We start from the raw sequence: 20323 nt of genomic DNA, 5'->3' as shown, positions 1-20323 counted from the left end.
GAAATTCTTCTCGCGAACGTACAGCGTCTCCGAAAAAAATCTCGTGACTATATTCCGGCGTTACGGCCAGGTTCTCATTCAAATGAGCAAAAAATGTTATATATTTTTTTTGAGACAGTGAAAATACACTTGAAGGATCTGTTTGGGAGTTACGAGTGATCATACTATGAGCTTTATTTTAGATTTTCAGTAAAAACAATGGCGCCCGCAATTATGATTTGATCACGCGGACTGCGTGCAGTGTGGCCTCTCAGATGTTACCTGAAATCAAAAATGGATGACATCAGTTGATACTAAATTACTTCTCTGAAATTGAAAATGGAAAACATCAGTCGATATTACATAAAATTTATGGGAGCGCATACCTAACCGCAATGAAACAACCGTAAATTTAACGATACGGTACTAATTCGAACTCTGAGTTAGATTTTTTGGGTGGTTTATTTCACTCCTTATGCCTTCACAAAAATTACTTAATATTAATCAGTGTCATATATTATAGGTATAAGCTCCTAAGAAAAGTGTTTACTTTTCTGGGTCAGAGGTAGAAGTTAAGAGATTGAACCATTTTTAGTTAATGCTGCATGCCGTTCTGAGAAAATTGTTTCTCCAAAAAAAAAAAAAAAAAAAAAAAAAAAAAAAAAAAAAAAAAAAAAAAAAAAAAGTTCAACGTCTAGGGAAACCTTTTAGTTATATTATTACTTCGATTTGCATGAACTGAGGGTTACATGTATATTTTTAATGTCGCTGAACACGAATCTGCAGTAAGATTTTCAATATTCAAAACGGCTAATGCAATACGGAGAGCACAGGATTATGCTTTGTCCAATTTTTACCAAAAATGCATTTTCGTTATTTACGTTTAGTGTGCAATCCAAGGAGCACTTTTCAACCCTTCCTCGGGCTGGAATTGTTCCTAGATAGCAACTCCCTGTTCTTCTTGGCAGGAAAAGCCGATCTGTCTAACCTGGATATGCAGCACTCGTTATTCGTCAGTGTTATCGGCGAGTATGTTTGCAGTATGAATCATTTTGTGCACGTGCGTCACGGGACGAGCTTTGATCTACATCTATATGGATACTCTGCAAATCACATGTAAGTGCCTGGCAAAGGGTTCTTCGAATCCCCTTCACAATTGATAGTTAATTGAAACCCTCAGCTGCCGACAGGTGTTGTTGATATACTTCGATGGGGACAGCTGAAAATGTGTGCCCCGACCGGGACTCGAACCCGGGATCTCCTGCTTACATGGCAGACGCTCTATCCATTTGAGCCACCGAGGACACAGATGAATACCGCGACTGCAGGTATTTATCCCTTACACGCTTCCCGTGAGACTCACATTTCCAACCGGCCACAATCCACAAACGTAATGTACGTAATAGGTGTTTGCCCATCCACTCAATACTGGCCCACACTAAGGTGACGATTCCCGTAAGATTTCGGGCAATCTGTGCGCATTCGCACAGACGAAGGTCAATGGCTGGGTAACGTTTAACCATATATATGAAGATAGTAACTGTTCTCGAAAGAACAGGCGCCACTGACGACCGGGCAGCTTCTCTAGAATACATGATAGACCGGCCTATGTGGCCGAGCGGTTCTAGGCGCTTCAGTCGGGAGCCGTGCGACCTCTACGGTCGCAGGTTCAAATCCTGCCTCGAGTATGGATGTGTGTGATGTCCTTAGGTTAGTTAGGTTTAAGTCGTTCTAAGTTCTAGAGGACTGATGACCTCAATTGTTAAGTCCCATAGTGTTCAGAGCCATTTGAACCATCAGTCCCTGTGCTTACACACTACTTACATTAACTTATGCTAAGGACAACAAACACACACAACGATGCCCAAGGGAGGACTCGAACCTCCAACGGGGGGAGCCGCGCGAACCGTGACAAGGCGTTTGAGACATGGCGGATACCCCGCGCGGCTCATGGCAGTCGTGACACTGCTTCAAACAATGGGCTGTAGAAATTTTTTTAAGCACGGATTAAAAAAAAAACCTTTCCGTTCCAAGAGTCTGGACAAGTACACCTTAAAAAAAAATGCAACTACAAAGAAATTGAATTTTCGAACTTTTTGGATGAGAACCTGTCCCTATGGAACACCGTTGATAAAATGTCACAGGGATTATGTACTCAGGTTTCACATGTGGATTAACAATTCCTAATCGAGGAATTTGCATCTCCCACCTTGGAATTCTCAGAACAGAATTTTTATCCATTACGAGATTCTCAGCCACTTGCAGAAGTGATTTCCCGTGATTCTGCAAAACTTTTCCGTTAGCCAATCGTAGCAACTATAATATTTGGTTCCTGGTGCATGACATGTCTCTTAACTTAAAGTGACCAACTCATTTGCATAAAGAGCTAACTTATCATCCGCTTCTTTACTTGCGTAGACCGTTTATGGTCTTCAAAGATTTTTTTCTTTAATCGTTTTTTATGTCTTTTATAAACTGCAACACTTTCTAAACTTAACGCCATTGAAGCATGGTCTTTTACTGAATGACCAAAAAACAATGCCGACAGCTGGAGTCGAAGGTTTTCGTTAATCAAGCCGTTTGTATTCTTGTGGTGATATCTCCATAGAATCTTTCATTCCGCAACACATATTTCTTTTATATAACTGAGAAGTGAAATACCGGTTTTCATAGATGCAGATTTAACATATTTTAATATAACGCAATAAATATTTCATTAAAATTTTCATCCCCTTACTATCGAAGTTCCAAAACCACTGAAACACATAGTTTTTAAAAATTCTAACAGAGGAGCCGAATACGAATTGTCAGATATATTTAGTAATGCTTTCATAATGAACCATTTTGAGAAACATCTCACACCCTTTAGGAGTTAGATTTTCAGAAACAATTAAACATGTATTCTTCTATTTAGAACCAAGGAGCCAAATTCAAATCTTCATCCATTTAATTCTAAAAATGCTTTCATAGTGAAATATTTCATAAAACTTTTCATCCCCTATTTCACTCTATTAATGAGTTAAATTTCCAAAAGCAACGAAACACATTCTTTTTACATCCAACTGAGAAATCTATTACCTATTTTCATAGATGTAACTTTAACAATGCTTTAGTAGTTCTTTAATAATGATTTATTTTCAAAAAACCTTCACTATTTATTCTATCCCCCCCCCCCCCAATGAAAGAATTTCGGAAAATGATAAAAACCTTTTTTTTTTTTCTGGCTGAGAAACCAAATGTCAATTTTCGTAGTTTTGTAGTCGTAGCTTCAACAGTGACATAGGGACATATTTTTTTTAAAAACAAACTTTTCAACCCATATTTCACCCCCTTAGGAGTGGAATTTCGAAAAATCTCTTCTTAAATGGTGCTTTCAGCGTAATATTTACACCTTCATCAAATTTCACGTCTGTATACTTTGCAGGTTGGGCTGGAAGGCGATGAGTGAGTGGATACATGTGCCCCTATCGCATCTCCTTGGAGGTTGTAGTTCCAAAAACAGTGAAACACGTATATTTCAATAATAGAATTTCCATAGATTTATCTTTAAAAATTCTTTCACACTGAATTACTTTCATAAAACATTTCATCCTATATTCCCCCTCCTTATGAATTGAATGTATCAAAAACAGTGAGACATGTAATTTTTTTTTATTTTTACTTTAACCGAGAAGCCAAATTCAGGTTTAAATATATTTAGCTTTAAAAATGCTTTCATAATTAAATATTTCATGAAACATTTCATCCTCTATGTAATGGGATTGTGGTAGTGACACACCAAAATCACAATAGTAATCCGTTGTAGTTGCTACACATTTTATTACAATCAAAAGCATTATAAAATCACAATCACAAAAATACAAGAGATTGCCTTATAAGGCCAGATCAGATGGACAAATAATAAATAAATTTCTTTACGTGGAACAAGACCCGTTAAACTTCAAATTTGGATATGACTAGGTAAATATACTTAGGTAAGGCTTTACTTAAATAGTACAAATGTGCATAGAATGCGCAGCAGAACTCTCATTACTTCCAATCAGCAGAGAAACAGATTAAGCCTAAGAAACAGAATTTTTAACGTTTGGCTACCCAACTTTCCATAACAAAACTATATACAAATGATTAAAGCAATTAAGGAGGTACTTTAATTTTGACCAAACCGACCTTCAAATTTACTTACTCAATTGATTAATCAACAATATTCTTAGAATGATTACAACTAGAACATGACCATATGACAATTCCCTTAAAATAAGGTTGCTTCAATATTTCGTGTGAATTGGCGATAGACGCGAGCAGACCAAGGATTCAAATCAATACGAGAGATCCACGAGACAGGGAGTGACATAGAAATATACTCAACTTGACAATGCAATTGAACTTTGGATGCTATAGTTCTCCACCGGAACGATGGAATCACGCGAAAGTGACAACATAACCGAAGATGTAAAGGAGAGGACATGGCCTTAAACATCTCTCTGCCGCCGTGGTGCTCTGTTCCCAGTATGCTAGCGTCGATCGCTGCCAATTATCTCTAACACAACACACATCAAGGGTAGAGAGTTTTCTGAGACATATACTACACAACCTTACCTGGAGAACAGGTGAGCATTACAACTGAACTGAAACAAATGAGCCTCCGTCAGTTACTTGCCCAGTGCCAGCCCTTAAACTTTGATTAATAAGTTCGCTAAAAGTCATGCCGAAGTTAAGATGACAAGATTTATCTCCAGGTTCCGCATATTAGGGGCAGAGACAATGAATTGGCGACGCTCTTAGCCGTATGTTCGCGGGAGAGTCTGGGGAAGGCAAGGGCCACGTGGAGCCGGATCTTGGAGCGAATTTCCTTCTCTCCGAGACACCCGGTTTCTTCTGCGACTCAGCCGGCAAACAGGCTGTGGACCCCAGGTGGGGACCGAATAGGCAGCAGTAGGCGGATGGCGACGTCGTTACTGGCTGTTGCCCTGTTGCCTTCGGGGGGGCGGGGGGCTCTTGTGTAAAGGGGGAGACAACCGTGGTGAAGTGAAGGTCTCTATTCCACAGGAACGAGTTAGCATGATATATCCACGATTCGGTGGTCGGGGGTCATTTGGCGCTATACAAGACCTAGAACCGAGTTCGGGAACACATGTTTTGGCCCAACCTATATCGCGATGTCAGGAGATTTGTTGGCAACTGTGTCCAGTGTAAGCGCGGTAAGCCCGATGTGGGTCCGTGCAGAGAACTACTACAGTCGCTTAGGGAGCAGTGTCCTCTGGACCGCGACTCAAAGATCGAAGCAACGATCGATGGAAACTGGCGCCAGAAACGCACCAGCTCACTCTATTTCATCCCCTTAGGGGTTGAACTTCCAAAAACACTAAAACACGTATTTTCTTATTTGTAACCTTGAAGTCAAATACCAATTTTCGTAGATGTAGCCTTAAAAATACTTTCATAGTTATTCCATAATTATTTATCTCAAAATAAAATGTTCACCCGCTATTTCACTTCATTCCCAGTAATAATGGAACACATATTTCTTTATTTCTGACCTAGAAACCAGATACAAATTTTCGTATGCCTAGCTTCAAAATTACCTTAATAGCTACATGTTTCAAAAATCCTATAATTTCCTGTGTCTCCCCCTTTCAGTGTAGGAGGGATAGTGTCGTACAAGAGACAGTATACTCAGTAGACAACGAACTGCTAGTTGTGAAATCAGCGACATAGGAACCGAGACTGACACAGAAGGTGCTGAAGGTGAAGCACACTAGACTCGTGTCTACCACGGCTTCTAATAATATCGATTTACCATGAACGGAAGTTCCGAAAAGTGAGCAAGTAATTTTACAGTAAATTCAGTACCGATGGAGAGGATATACAACGAAAAACATTTCTATAAAATTTCAGAAATAATGAAATATTCCACTCAAGTCGCGCGGCAGAACACGCAATGGATATGCTTGCACTTAAGACGGAAAGCCCCACGTGCTTACGCAGGCTTACGACAGATCTCAAAATTTGGCAGTAGGCGTAAGCCAACCTCGTGTGCTGCTACCTGTTGTTGATACCAGGCATCAAGGTCTCAGTAGTACGGCCATGCACTGGAGAGTAGTTGCTTTGTAAGCACTCCGTCTTCAGTCCACGAGTGGCCTACTGGGACGGGACCATCCGACCGCTGCGTCATCATCCGTGGAGGATGCGAACAGGAGGGGCGTGGGGTCAGCACACTGCTCTCCCCGTCGTTATGGCGGTTTTCTTTGACCGGAGCCGCTACTATTCGGTCGAGTAGCTCCTCGATTGGCACCACGAGGCTGAGTGCACCCCGAAAAATGGCAAGAGCGCATGGCGGCCTGGATGACCACCCATTCAAGTGCCGACCACGTCCGACAACGCACTTAACTTCGGTGATCTCACGTGAACCAATGCAACCTCAGGGGCAAGGCCGTTGCCGCAGATATTTTAGAGTAGTTGCTAACATTTCATAATTATCTAGTTTACGGGGAAAATGTAAAAATGGCGATTGTCACCAAAGCTACAACTAATCGGAATTTCTGGTTAGTTATCAAGTGGTCTTGTGTGCGAGCCTGAATTTTTCATCCTTTGCGGTGGGAATGATTCAAACCTGTCATGTTCTTCTTATGAAGTGTTCTATTTATTTTACACACAATGATCATTTGTAGTTGTGTTGAGTTACTACCTTGATAAATTTTTGGATGGCGCACGTATCATAACTGAGATCTGCGCTTGCGCTTAATGGCTGAAGGTGAATTAGCGTAATGAGTAGTAGCGAATGTTATAGTAACATGTTTGTAAATTATTTCAGGTAAATTACGTTAGTCGTGTAATATTATCCGTATACCAGTACAGTATGTGGGCCAATTACGTTAGTCATGGAATACTATCCGTATAAGACTATGTCACCTTGATGTCCCGGAATTTGCTTCAATTTTGGAATCCACGAAAGAACTGGAAATTTTTCTTTACACAGCTTTCCATATAACTTCTATTACAGTGATTCAGTCTTGTCTGTCACTCGACTTTTCTGATCGGGAAATAAATTCTATCGCTCAGATGCTTATTACCTCTTCGTGTTTCTATTTGCCGATATTGCTCATAAACACTTACATATCTCAAAGTTGCTATGGACAGTGATGGAACGACACACTTTTCTATGGCGACACTGCAGTTTAGAGATAGAAAAACCGATCGGTTAAAACGATATGGGTATTTTAGTTCTGAATAACCCATGTCTTTCGGTATTTGTTTGCTCTCGGTTATAACAAGTATCTTTTTTTTCCTGATAACCACGTAAAAACAGATATATCGATTAGCCACAGCAGCCGCAGTAAAATTTTTAGTTTTCAAGTAAACCTTTTTTTAAAAAAGACGAGTAATTTTTATTCGTAAGATTTCCATAGCTCTGAAATACTGCGTTATTACAGATAAATGGGAAAAGTGATGTATGCCACTTTAATAACACTGCTGACAGAAACGAGCAACAAATGGATTGGTCCAGCATTGCCGAGACAATATTGTGCCTGTTATACAAGCAGTGCGCGAGACTGGACGCAGTTTCTCGCTGTTGTCGAACGTCAGTTGTAACAGAGAATGGCACCATCTGGAAGTCTGGAAGTATTTTACGATATGCGGTAACGAGTGAAGCACATGGGTTGATTTGGTCGACTTGAAACATCATACAAGGAAAAAAGTTAAAATTTCCGGGATAAAAATAGAAAGTGCCTGATCTGCTGCCTGTGTCTACGTAGTATGCCGTTATCTGCTTGTAGCCCTTGAAAACAGAGAAATAAAAACGAAAAAGAGTTCTCCAGCCGAAGTATTCACCCTTTATTGCAGGACTATACGTAACTCCCGCATAGTGCTGTGATAACCGATTACAATATAATTTTTGAGCAGAGCTTCTAAAAACTAAAATCAGTAGGAGAATACTGGCAGTTTTCTGTAGTACGGAAGCACTCGCCATATTTTGAGAGAAGCAGCGAACAGCTGACAAAGTTTTATTTGACTATTTATTTTAAATTATGTCCGAAAGAACAGACACCATATCCATATACGTATATGGTTCTGGCAATACCAGCCATGACCTTCTTCTGTGAAGATGCACACGTATTCCCCGAACTGTTACGGCACTTGGTAAGAATGTCTTCCACGAGTAATGAGTGTGTTGGTGTGGGACACTACGAATGTAGTGTGTGCACATACTATGTGAGTCTCGCGGGAGGCCTGTGCGAGATAGTCCCTGCAGTCACTATCGTCTGTGCCCTCGGTGGCTCAGATGGACAGAGCGTCTGCCATGTAAGCAAGAGATCCCGGGCTTTAGTCCCAGACGGGGCACACATTGTCACCTGTCCCCGTTGATGTATATCGACACCCGAGATCAGCTGACCGTATTAATATAATTCTAATTTCGTTCTGGACGGCTGCAGGTCATCATAAAAGTATTTAATTTTACGTGTTGATTCCATTTATCAAGAAACTGAGAAAGTCAAATTTTTTAAATCTTTGTAGGATTCTTACGTTTACTAGAGGAAATAATGTAAATAAAAGACTGAAAATCGGTTATTACAAGCACTGGAATAGTGACGGGCTTTAACAATTAGGTTAAAGTGAGCCGAAAACCAGTTGTTTCAGCGATAACCGACATTCCCACTAGAGTTCTGCGTGGTAAGATTGACGCGCAATTGACGCATGGTGCACGGAATGGCAATTGAATCTCAATGTAGACAAGTGCAATCCGACAACAGAGGAAGTGGGTTACAATACGCTTGTTCGCCCACTGCTTGAATACTGCTCAGCAGTGTGGGATCCGTACCAGATAGGGTTGATAGAAGAGAGAGAGAAGATCCAACGGAGAGCAGCGCGCTTCGCTACAGGATCATTTAGTAATCGCGAAAGCGTTACGGAGATGACAGATAAACTCCAGTGGAAGACTCTGCAGGAGAGACGCTCAGTAGCCCGGTACGGGCTTTTGATAAAGTTTCGAGAACATACCTTCACCGAAGAGTCAAGCAGTATATTTCTCCCTTCTACGTATATCTAGCGATGAGACCATGAGGATAAAATCAGAGAGATTAGAGCTCACACAGAAGCATACCGACAATCCTTCTTTCCACGTACAATATGAGACTGGAATAGAAGGGAGAACCGATAGAGTACCCTCCGCCACAGACCGTCAGGTAGCGTGCCTAGTATGGATGTAGATTTAGACATCTAGAACAGTTTTTCAGGAAGGTTACTGCAGCTCTGATGTTCTCAAAATGAACGGGCCAGCCATTGGCGTCCTCGAGGGGGAGGGGAGGAGGTGGGGAGGGGAGAAGAGGCAAAGGGGCACTTTCACCCATAGCCCCCAACCCTCCCTGGAATCTGGAGTAAAGAGGTTTTATTCGTTACAGTATACTCATACTCTTCCAGATAAGACTTCTCCACAATACTGCTAAACCTTAGCTTTGACCAGTTGTAGCGCTTATAGAGTTAGGGTCTTGCAGCTTGTTGCATCTCGTAACTGACCAGCTGATTTGTACACACAGTGCCAGTTTCAGAATCATGCACTCCAGCCCCGACGCGCCTCCCGCACTCCCCTCCACTGGAAATATTTCTGCAGATTCCAGTCTGCCACTGTGCATATGTTTTGATAACATCCTGGTTTTAATAGCATCGAAGGAACAGCATTGTGCAGTAAAGGGTAGACCTAGCACAGAACACACCATTCACATTGAAACGCATCACTTAGTAGATGGTGAAGTACTCTGAAGCTAGCCAGATAGAAACAGAAGTTCCTGGCACTATATTTGACCCAAATTCTAATCTTACACTAATCTCTTGTATCTACCTACCACGCCCTCAAAAAGCCAACGATTTACTATTATCAGAAGTTCCGAAAAATGAGGAAGAAATTGGCCCACACTTTTTTCCGTTGTGTATTATTTCGATTCCCCCATAAAGGGAATGGACTTGTAGCCACAGGTTACACAAGCGATAGATGGCTTAAAATACATAAAAAGAGATGACAATAAGAGACGATTTTTAAAAACACAATGATACACGGTATTTTCGATTTTTACAGGAAAATAATGGATGACAAAATAAAGGTTTTTGAAAAATACGCTGGTGGACAATATTGGGGATTTTTTATCTTTATAGATGACTAGCGGAAAAGCATGGCGTTGACCAGGCATTTATTTACAGCTGTGCATCCACGCCCGTACAATGCAGCGTCTGGCCTTGTCCTGAATTTTTATAACGTATCTCCTGAAACATGTGTCGTACAATGATATAATTTTGTAGGTACGTTCAGCGTCATATGCGGATACTGTCTGCGAAATTTATTGCGAATATAGTAGCAAAGAAGTAACAAATTTAAATGTCACGAATGCTGTGATGCCCACACACTTGGGTGCAACTAATGTACACGGAATGCTTGGCACGATCATTATAGCTACCATCACCTATGGTCGAAATTGGACCATCTGTGTCGACGTAGTGAAAATATAAATGTGCATAACATGGTAAACGTCCATTCTTTCGAGCCATCGGACCTGATCTACGATCAAAAATATCTTGTAAATGTGGTAGGGGCCACGGCCTTGCCGCAGTGGATACGCCGGTTCCCGTCTGATTACTGAAGTTTAGCACTATCGGGCGAGGTCGGCACTTGGATGGGTGACCATCTGGGCCGCGATGTGCTGTTGCCATTTTTCGGGTTGCACTCAGCCTTGCGATGCCAGTTGAGGAACTACTCGACCGAATAGTAGCGGCTCCAGTCAAAGGAAACTACCACAACGAGTGGGAGAGCCAGCTCCTCCTCCACCCTCAGTGAGGATAACGTGGCGGTAGGATGGTCCTGATTGGCCACTTGTGGCCTGAAGACGGAGTGCTTTTTTAAAGTAGTGCTGCCTAGATAAAACTGACAGTCTAGGCTCAGGGACTGTCCTCGGTAAATGCTGCATTGGACCTACGAATACTATTAAAATAACAGTTTGAGTTCTCTTTAATTGTCCAATCATCTGAAGTGAGTCCTTATTACAGTGCGCTGAAAAATAGATTTTACGTTAATGGAAGATAAATTTTATGTTTCCAGAATGAGATTTTCACTCTGCAGCGGAGTGTGCGCTGATATGAAACTTCCTGGCAGATTAAAACTGTGTGCCCGACCGAGACTCGAACTCGGGACCTTTGCCTTTCGCGGGCAAGTGCTCTACCATCTGAGCTACCGAATCACGACTCACGCCCGGTACTCACAGCTTTACTTCTGCAAGTATCCGTCTCCTACCTTCCAAACTTCACAGAAGCTCTCCTGCGAACCTTGCAGAACTAGCACTCCTGAAAGGAAGCTGTGAGTGCCGGGCGTGAATCGTGCTCCGGTAGCTCAGATGGTAGAGCACTTGCCCGCGAAAGGCAAAGGTCCCGAGTTCGAGTCTCGGTCGGCCACACAGTTTTAATCTGCCAGGAAGTTTCAAATTTCATGTTAATGGCGGCAAATTAACTTTACCCTAATGACACACAAGGTCAATGCCGTTCTATCACATAAAGTATTCTCAGATCGAAATGTTTAGCATTACAAAATCTCCAATGTAGATTCATCATGCCACAATTATAATTCTCAAAATAATTTGGAGCTACGTTCAATGCATATTTAAATGCATCTTTCAAAACAATAATAGAATTCTCATTAGATCATCATTACCAGTGGCTAGAGAATTCCTATTATTTCGTCTACCAAAAACCGCGTCTCACTATGGCTACTTCAGTACAGTTTTGTTTTCCACTGCTGACAATAGAAACGATCTGGTAGATGTGGCATTGTAGATGCCCAGTATGCGTGTCTTAATGGAAATAAACCGTCTGGAACGTTTACCCTTGAACGTCCCTGGAATGGGATTTCATGGAACGTTATTACTTTCCTGTGTCCATTTCTATCACACCAGCTGATCGCCATGACTGGGGAGGGGGAGGAGGGGGTGAATTTAAAGTTGGCAGCACTTTGAGTGGCAGAAAAGCCGAAGAAAACCTAACGTTTTCGTCATTTGTTTGACGTAGTGCCAGTTCGTCACATAGGACGCTTTTCTTTCGGAAACGTTTACATTCATCGTCTGGCAATCAATGTCGCCTGCCGAGGTATGCAGTCGCACCACTCTGTACGAAATAGAAGCTTAAGTTGATGGAGTCGACAAGTAAGGAGCAGTGTCTGTCTTGTTTTAGATATGGAAAATCAATTATAGGCCTTATTTGCTGCCTTGTAGTTGACATAGGACCTTGCGATTTTGCACGACCGAGGTCCGGTAGCCACACCACACGGGAAAATGCGAGGAGTGTTAATGTGTAGTAAAAACCGAAGAAAACCTTACGTTTTCTACATTTGTTTTCCTAATAACGAAATGGGAAATCGTCAGAATGAACGCTTTTCTCTCAGAAACGTTTACATTTATCGTCTGGCAATTAATGTCGCGTGCTGAGGTATGCAGTCGCACCACTCTGTACGAAGTACAGTAGGTTCTAAGGTGATGCAGTCGACAAGTATGGTCGCAATATATTGTCACCTCGAAATACATCGACACCTCGAAATAAAACAACACCTCGAAATAAATCGCCACCTCGAAATAAATCGTCACCTCGAAATAAATCGCCACCTCGAAATAAATCGAAACCACGAAAGAAATTGAGACCCAGAGATAAATCAAAACCTCGATATAAACCGACACATCCAAAACAACCGACACATCGAAATGAGTCGAAATATCGAAATGTATAGACATCAAGATGCATTACGACGTACGAAATGGATCGATAATTCGAAATAATTCGAGGTCTCGATATGATGCGTGGTCTAGAAACACATCGATATCTGGAAATATATCGATACCTCGTAATACAAAGATTTCTCTAAAAAGAGGGATATCTAGAAATTTATGGTTACTTGAGATATAGAGATATCTCGAAATATATCGATATCTCGAAAGAAATCGTTATCTGGAGTACACCTATACATGGAAATATATAGATACCTCGAAATATATAGACAACCCGTATTGTGTCGGTATATCAAAATAAATCGATATCTCGACATAACCGGATACATTGAATCAATCGATATCTCGAAATACGTCGACTATTCGTTATAGACAGATATATAGAAATAAATCGACTGCTCAATACAAAACTGGGCCTCGAAATAAAATGGTATATCGAAATGAATCGATAATGTGATATGTATGGATGTCTCAAAATAAATCTGACCTCTAAGAAAACGATTCACGAAATAAATAAATAAATAAATATCGAAATATATCGCTGACTCGGTAAATAACGATACCTAGTGGTCAGATATATGTTTCAAGATGACAACACATATCAGTATAGTTCGATATACATGAAAATAGTTTCGATTTTCAATATATCGATAGCTTCCTAGACCTGGGGAAACAAAACGCCGATCCGAACTCGGGACAAAAACGCCGACCTCGGGGGAAAAACGTCGACCTCGGGGGAAAACGCCGACCTCGGGGGAAAAACGCCGACCTCGGGGGAAAAACGCCGACCTCGGGGGAAAAACGCCGACCTCGGGGGAAAAACGCCGACCTCGGGGGAAAAACGCCGACCTCGGGGAAAGACGCCGACCTCGGGGAAAGACGCCGACCTCGGGGAAAGACGCCGACCTCGGGGAAAGACGCCGACCTCGGGGAAAAACGCCGACCTCGGGGAAAAACGCCGACCTCGGGGAAAAACGCCGACCTCGGGGGAAAAACGCCGACCTCGGGGAAAACCGCCGACCTCGGGGAAAACCGCCGACCTCGGAGTAAAACGCCGACCTCGGCGTTATGACATGGTCATAACAGAAAAGACCCATTCTTTAGAAAGTTTAGAATGAGATGTTCTAAATATTACAGATAATGTATTTAAAATAATCTACAAGTACTGCACAATGAGAAGAGACTTTGAAGTAGTGCACAGCCAGGAAGACAGAGGTTGCATTGCTGTTTCTAATCTTCTGGTGTTTGAGATTCAGAATCTAGGATTGCCTATAATGAGAACAGCAGAAATGAATGTCCTGCACCAGTATAGAACATACTCTGAAACTCCATAGAAAATCACATGGCACAATTATTTTACATCATTCTCAGCAAGCTACAGAAGCCTCTAATGGACATAACAACGTCGTCACCTCCTTCACCAGTGAAAGATCTTAGTAGCTATTGAGTCATGACTAGGTGGCTAATTAATAATTTGTTGTTCAAAGCTAATTTCAGTGTAAATGGGAATACTCAGTGGACATCTATTACAGTCATATTTTACTGTCTAAGATATATCAACTTTCCAGACTACAAGTATAAGCAGAGCTCGGTCTTTCCCATTCCGAGTTTGTTTAGAATGTATCAAGGGAATCAGATCCACTGGGCATTTAGAGCAACCTGCTTTAAACAATATGAGCAGGCAGTAGACACAGACATGGAATTTTTCATTTCTCTCTGAAACGGTTACCTTCATCGTCTGCAAACTTATGTTCCGTGCTGCGGTACGTGGAGGCACTAATAGCAATAAGGTAGAACACAGAAGAAGCTTATAAGTTGATGTAATCGGCCAGTAAGAAGTTGCACAATTGAAGTTTAGTTACCGATTATTGACTTATTAGCCAACTTTGGTGCCTGGGACATGAACAACGACCTTAAGATTTGGCATGAAACGAGACCTGGCAGCCACGTTACACGAAGAATGTGAAAAGTGTCCATATGTATTAAAAACCTGAGAAATCCGACCGTTTTCGTCATTTGCTATCGAATCGACGTAATGCCAGATCGTCACATTGGCCGCTCTTCTCTCGAAAACGGTTACATTTATCGTGTGCAAAGCTATGTCGCGTGCTGCGGTATGCGGAGACACTAAAAGCACCATAGTAGAACACAGAAGAAGCTTCTAAGTTGATGTAATAGACAGCAAGAAGCAGTACAATTCAAGGTTTGTTATCGATTATTGACTTTTTAGCCGGCTTTGGTGCCTTGGACATGAGCTATGACCTTACGATTTTGCATGAAGGGAGGTCTAGCAGCCACGTTGCACGGGAGAATGTGAAAGGTGTTCATATGTAGTAAGAACCTGAGAAATCCACCCGATTTCTTCATTTGCTATCGAATCGACTTAATGCCAGATCGTCACATTGGCCGCTTTTCTCTATCAAACGATTACATTTATCGTCTGAAAACTTATGTGGGATGCTGCGGTATGCGGAGACACTAAAAGCACCACAGTAGAACACACAAGAAACTTTCTAACTTGATGTATCGGTCAGTTAGAAACAGTACAATTCAAGTTTTAGTTATCGATTATTGACTTATTAGGTGGATTTGGTGCCTTGGACATGACCGACGACCTTAAGATTCTGCATCAAACAACGACTGGCAGTCACGTTGCACGAGAGAATGTGAAGAGGGTCCATATGTAATAAAACCCTGAGAAATCGCACCGCTTTCTTCATTTGCTATCGTATCGACGGATTGCAAGATCGTCACATTGGAAGCTTCTCTCTCTCAAACGGTTACATATATCGTCTGCAAACCTATGTGGCGTGCTGCGGTAGGTGGACACACTAAAAAGACCATAGTAGAACACAGAAGAAGCTTCTAAAATGATGTAATCGGCCAGTAAGGAGCAGTACAATTCAAGTTTCAGTTATCGATTATTGACTTATTAGGTGGCTTTGGTGTCTTGGACATGACCGAGGACCATAATATTTTGCATGTAACAACGGCTGGCAGCCATGTTACCCAAGATAATGTGGAACGTGTGCATAAATAGTAAAAACCTTAGACATCGCACCGTTTTCGTCATTTGCTATCGTATCGACGTAATGCGAGATCGTCACTTTGGCCGCTTTTCCCTCTGAAACGGTTACATTTATAATATGCAAACTTATGTGGCGTGCTGTGGAATGCGGAGACACTAAAAGCACCGCAGTAAAACACAGAAGAAACTTCTAAGTTGATGTAATCGGCAAGTAAGGAGCAGTACAATTCAAGTTTTAGTTATCGATTATTGACTTATTAGCCGGCTTTGGTGTCTTGGACATGACTGAGGACCATAAGATTTTGCATGTAACAACGGCTGGCAGCCACGTTGTTGTTGTTGTTGTTGTTGTGGTCTTCAGTCCAGAGACTGGTCTGATGCAGCTCTCCATGCTACTCTATCCTGTGCAAGCTTCTTCATCTCCCAGTACCTACTGCAACCTACATCCTTCTGAATATACTTATTGTTTCATCTCTTGGTCTCCCTCAACGATTTTTGCCTTCCATCCTGTCCTCCAATACTAAATACGTGATCCCCTGTTGCCTCAGAACATTTCCTACCAACCGATCGCTTCTTCTGGTCAAGTTTTGCCACAAACTTCTCTTCTCCCCAACACTGTTCAACACTTCGTCATTAGTTATGTGATCTACCCATGTAATCTTCAGCATTCTTCTGTAGCACCACATTTCAAAAGCTTCTATTCTCTTCTTGTCCAAACTATTTATCGTCCACGTTTCACTTCCATACATGGCTATACTCCATAAAAATACTTTCAGAAATGTCTTCCTGACACTTAAATCTATACTCGATGTTAACAAATTTCTCTTCTTCAGAAACTCTTTCCTTGCCATTGCCAGTCTACATTTTATATCCTCTCTACTTCGACCATCATCAGTTATTTTACTTCCTAAAGAGCAAAACTCCTTTACTACTTTAAGTATCTCATTTCCTAATCTAATTCCCTCAGCATCACCCGACTTAATTCGACTACATTCCATTATCCTCGATTTGCTTTTGTTGATGTTCATGTTATATCCTCCTTTCAAGGCACTGTCCATTCCATTCAACTGCTCTTCCAAGTCCTTTGCTGTCTCTGACAGAATTACAATGTCATCGGCGAACCTCAAAATTTTTATTTCTTCTCCATGGATTTTAATACCTACTCCGAATTTTTCTTTTGTTTCCTTGACCACTTGCTCAATATACAGATTGAATAACATCGGGGAGAGGCTACAACCCAGTCTCACTCCCTTCCAAACCACTGCTTCCCTTTCATGTCCCTCGATTCTTATAACTGCCATCTGGTTTCAGTACAAATTGTAAATAGCCTTTCGCTCCCTGTATTTTACCCCTGCCACCTTTAGAATTTGAAAGAGAGTATTCCAGTCAACATTGTCAAAAGCTTTCTCTAAGTCTACAAATGCTAGGAACATAGGTTTGCCTTTCCTTAATCTTTCTTCTAAGATAAGTCGTAAGGTCAGTATTGCCTCACGTGTTCCAGTGTTTCTATGGAATCCAAACTGATCTTCCCCGAGATCGGCTTCTACTAGTTTTTCCATTCGTCTGTAAAGTATTCGTGTTAGTATTTTGCAGCTGTGACTTATTAAACTGATAGTTCGGTAATTTTCACATCTGTCAACACCTGCTTTCTTTGGGATTGGAATTATTATGTTCTTCTTGAAGTCTGAGGGTATTTCACCTGTCTCACACATCTTGCTCACCAGATGGTAGAGTTTTGTCAGGACTGGCTCTTCCAAGGCTGTCAGTAGTTCTAATGGAATGTTGTCTACTCCTGGGGCCTTGTTTCGACTTAGGTCTCTCAGTGCTCTGTCAAACTCTTCACGCAATATCGTATCTCCCATTTCATCTTCATCTACATACTCTTCAATTTCCATAATATTGCCCTCAAGTATTTCGCCTGCGTACAGACCCTCTATATACTCCTTCCACCTTTCTGCCTTTCCTTCTTTGCTTAGAACTGGGTTTCCATCTGAGCTCTTGATATTCATACAAGTGGTTCTATTTTCTTCAAAGGTCTCTTTAATTTTCCTGTAGGCAGTATCTATCTTACCCCTAGTGAGATAAGCCTCTACATCCTTACATTTGTCCTGTAGCCATCCCTGCTTAGCCATTTTGCACTTCCTGTCGATCTCTTTTTTGAGACCTTTTGTATTCCTATTTGTCTCTGTCATTTACTGCATTTTTATATTTTCTCCTTTCATCAATTAAATTCAATATTTCTTCTGTTACCCAAGGATTTCTAGCAGCTATCGTCATTTTACCTACTTTATCTTCTGCTGCCTTCAATACTACATCCCTCAGAGCTACCCATTCTTCTTCTACTGTGTTTCTTTCCCCCATTCCTGTCAATTGTTCCCTTATGCTCTCCTTCAAACTCGGTACAACCTCTGGTTCTTTCAGCTTATCCAGATCCCATGTCCTTAAATTCCCACCTTTTTGCAGTTTCTTCAGGTCATAACCAATAGATTATGGCCAGTGTCCACATCTGCCCCTGGAAATGTACTACAATTGAAAACCTGATTCCTAAATCTATGTCTTACCATTAAATAATCTATCTGATACCTTTTAGTATCTCCAGGGTTCTTCCATGTATACAACCTTCTTTCATGGTTCTTAAACCAAGTGTTAGCTATGATTAAGTTGTGCTCTGTACAAAATTCTACCAGGCGGCTTCCTCTTTCATTTCTTAGCCCCAATCCATAATCAGCTACTACGTTTCCTTCTCTCCCTTTTCCTACACTCGTTTTCCAGTCGTCCTTGACTATTAAATTTTCGTCTCCCTTCACTACCTGAATAATTTCTTCTATTTCATCATACATTTCTTCAATTTCTTCGTCATCTGCAGAGCTAGTTGGCATATAAACTTGTACTACTGTAGTACGTGTGGGCTTCGTATCTATCTTGGCCACAGTAATGCGTTCACTATGCTGTTTGTAGTAGCTTACCCGCATTCCTATTTTCCTATTCATTATTAAACCTACTCCTGCATTACCCTTATTTGATTTTGTGTTTATAACCCTGTATTCACCTGACCAAAAGTCTTGTTCCTCCTGCCACCAAACTTCACTAATTCCCACTATATCTAACTTTAACCTATCCATTTCCCTTTTTAAATTTTCTAACCTACCTGCCCGATTGAGGGATCTGACATTACACGCTCCGACCCGTAGAACGCCAGTTTTCTTTCTCCTGATAACGACATCCTCCTGAGTAGTCCCCGCCCAGAGATCCGAATGGGGGCTATTTTACCTCCGGAATATTTTACCCAAGAGGACGCCATCATCATTTAATCATACAGTAAAGCTGCATGCTCTCGGGAAAGATTACGGCCGTAGTTTCCCCTTGCTTTCAGCCGTTCGCAGTACCAGGACGGCAAGGCCGTTTTGGTTATTGTTACAAGGCCAGATCAGTCAATCATCCAGACTGTTGCCCCTGCAACTACTGAAAAGGCTGCTGCCCCTCTTCAGGAACCACACGTTTGTCTGGCCTCTCAACAGATACCAATCCGTTGTGGTTGTACCTACGGTACGGCTATCTGTATCGTTGAGGCACACAAGCCACCACACCAACGGCAAGGTCCATGGTTCATGGAGGGGGGGGGGGGGGGGCAGCCACGTTATGCGAGAGAATGTGAAAAGTGTCCATAAATAGTAAAAACGTGAGAAATCGAACCGTTTTCGTCATTTGCTATCCTATCGTCGGAATGCCAAATCGTCACATTGGAAGCTTTTCTCTCTCAAACGGTTACATATATCGTCTGCAAACCTATGTGGCGTGCTGCAGTATGCGGAGACACTAAAAGCACCACAGTAGAACTCGCAAGAAATTTCTAAGTTGATGTTATCGGTCAGTAAGAAGCAGTACAATCAAGTTTTAGTTATCGATTATTGACTTATTAGCCGTGTCCATAAGTAGTAAAAACCTGAGAAATAGCACTGTTCTCGTCATTTGCTATCGTATCGACGTAATGTCACATCGTCCCATTGGCCGCTTTTCTCTCTCAAACGGTAACTTCTATCGTCTGCAAACTTATGTCGCGGAGACACTAAAAGCACAACAGTAGAACACAGAAGAAGCTTCTAAGTTGGTGTAATAGCCAATAAGAAGCAGTGAAATTCAAGTTTTAATTATCGATTGTTTACTTTTAGCCGGCTTTGGTGCATTGGACATGAGCCAGGACCTTAAGATTTTGCATGAAGGGAGGTCTAGCAGCCGCGTTGCACGGGAGAATGTGAAAAGTGTTCATATGTGGTAAAAACCTGAGAAATCGCACCGTTTTCGTCATTTGCTATCGTATCGACGTAATGCCAGATAGTCACATTGGCCGCTTTTCTCTCTCAAACGCTTGCATATATCGCCTGAAAACCTATGTGACGTGCTGTGGTGTGTGGAGACACTAATAACACCATAGTAGAACACAGAAGAAGCTTCTAAGATGATGCAATCGGCCAGTAAGAAGCAGTACAATTTAAGTTTTAGTTAACGATTATTGACTTATTAGCCGGGTATTGTGTCTTGGACATGACCGAGGACCATAAAATTT

The 20323-nt window shown here is 41.6% G+C and overlaps 1 non-coding gene across 1 annotated transcript; it reads right to left on the bottom strand.

The window, feature by feature from the left end:
- Positions 1-1209: 1209 nt before the first annotated feature.
- Positions 1210-1283, bottom strand: Trnat-ugu (transfer RNA threonine (anticodon UGU)). The gene has a single exon. It is a non-coding gene; the product is annotated as a tRNA-Thr (tRNA).
- Positions 1284-20323: the final 19040 nt, after the last annotated feature.

The sequence above is a fragment of the Schistocerca gregaria genome, unplaced genomic scaffold (assembly GCF_023897955.1).
Source record: "Schistocerca gregaria isolate iqSchGreg1 unplaced genomic scaffold, iqSchGreg1.2 ptg000393l, whole genome shotgun sequence".
Taxonomy (NCBI): domain Eukaryota; kingdom Metazoa; phylum Arthropoda; class Insecta; order Orthoptera; family Acrididae; genus Schistocerca; species Schistocerca gregaria.
The sequence above is the reverse complement of the archived record's forward strand: the minus strand, read 5'-3'. Positions and strand labels throughout refer to the sequence as shown.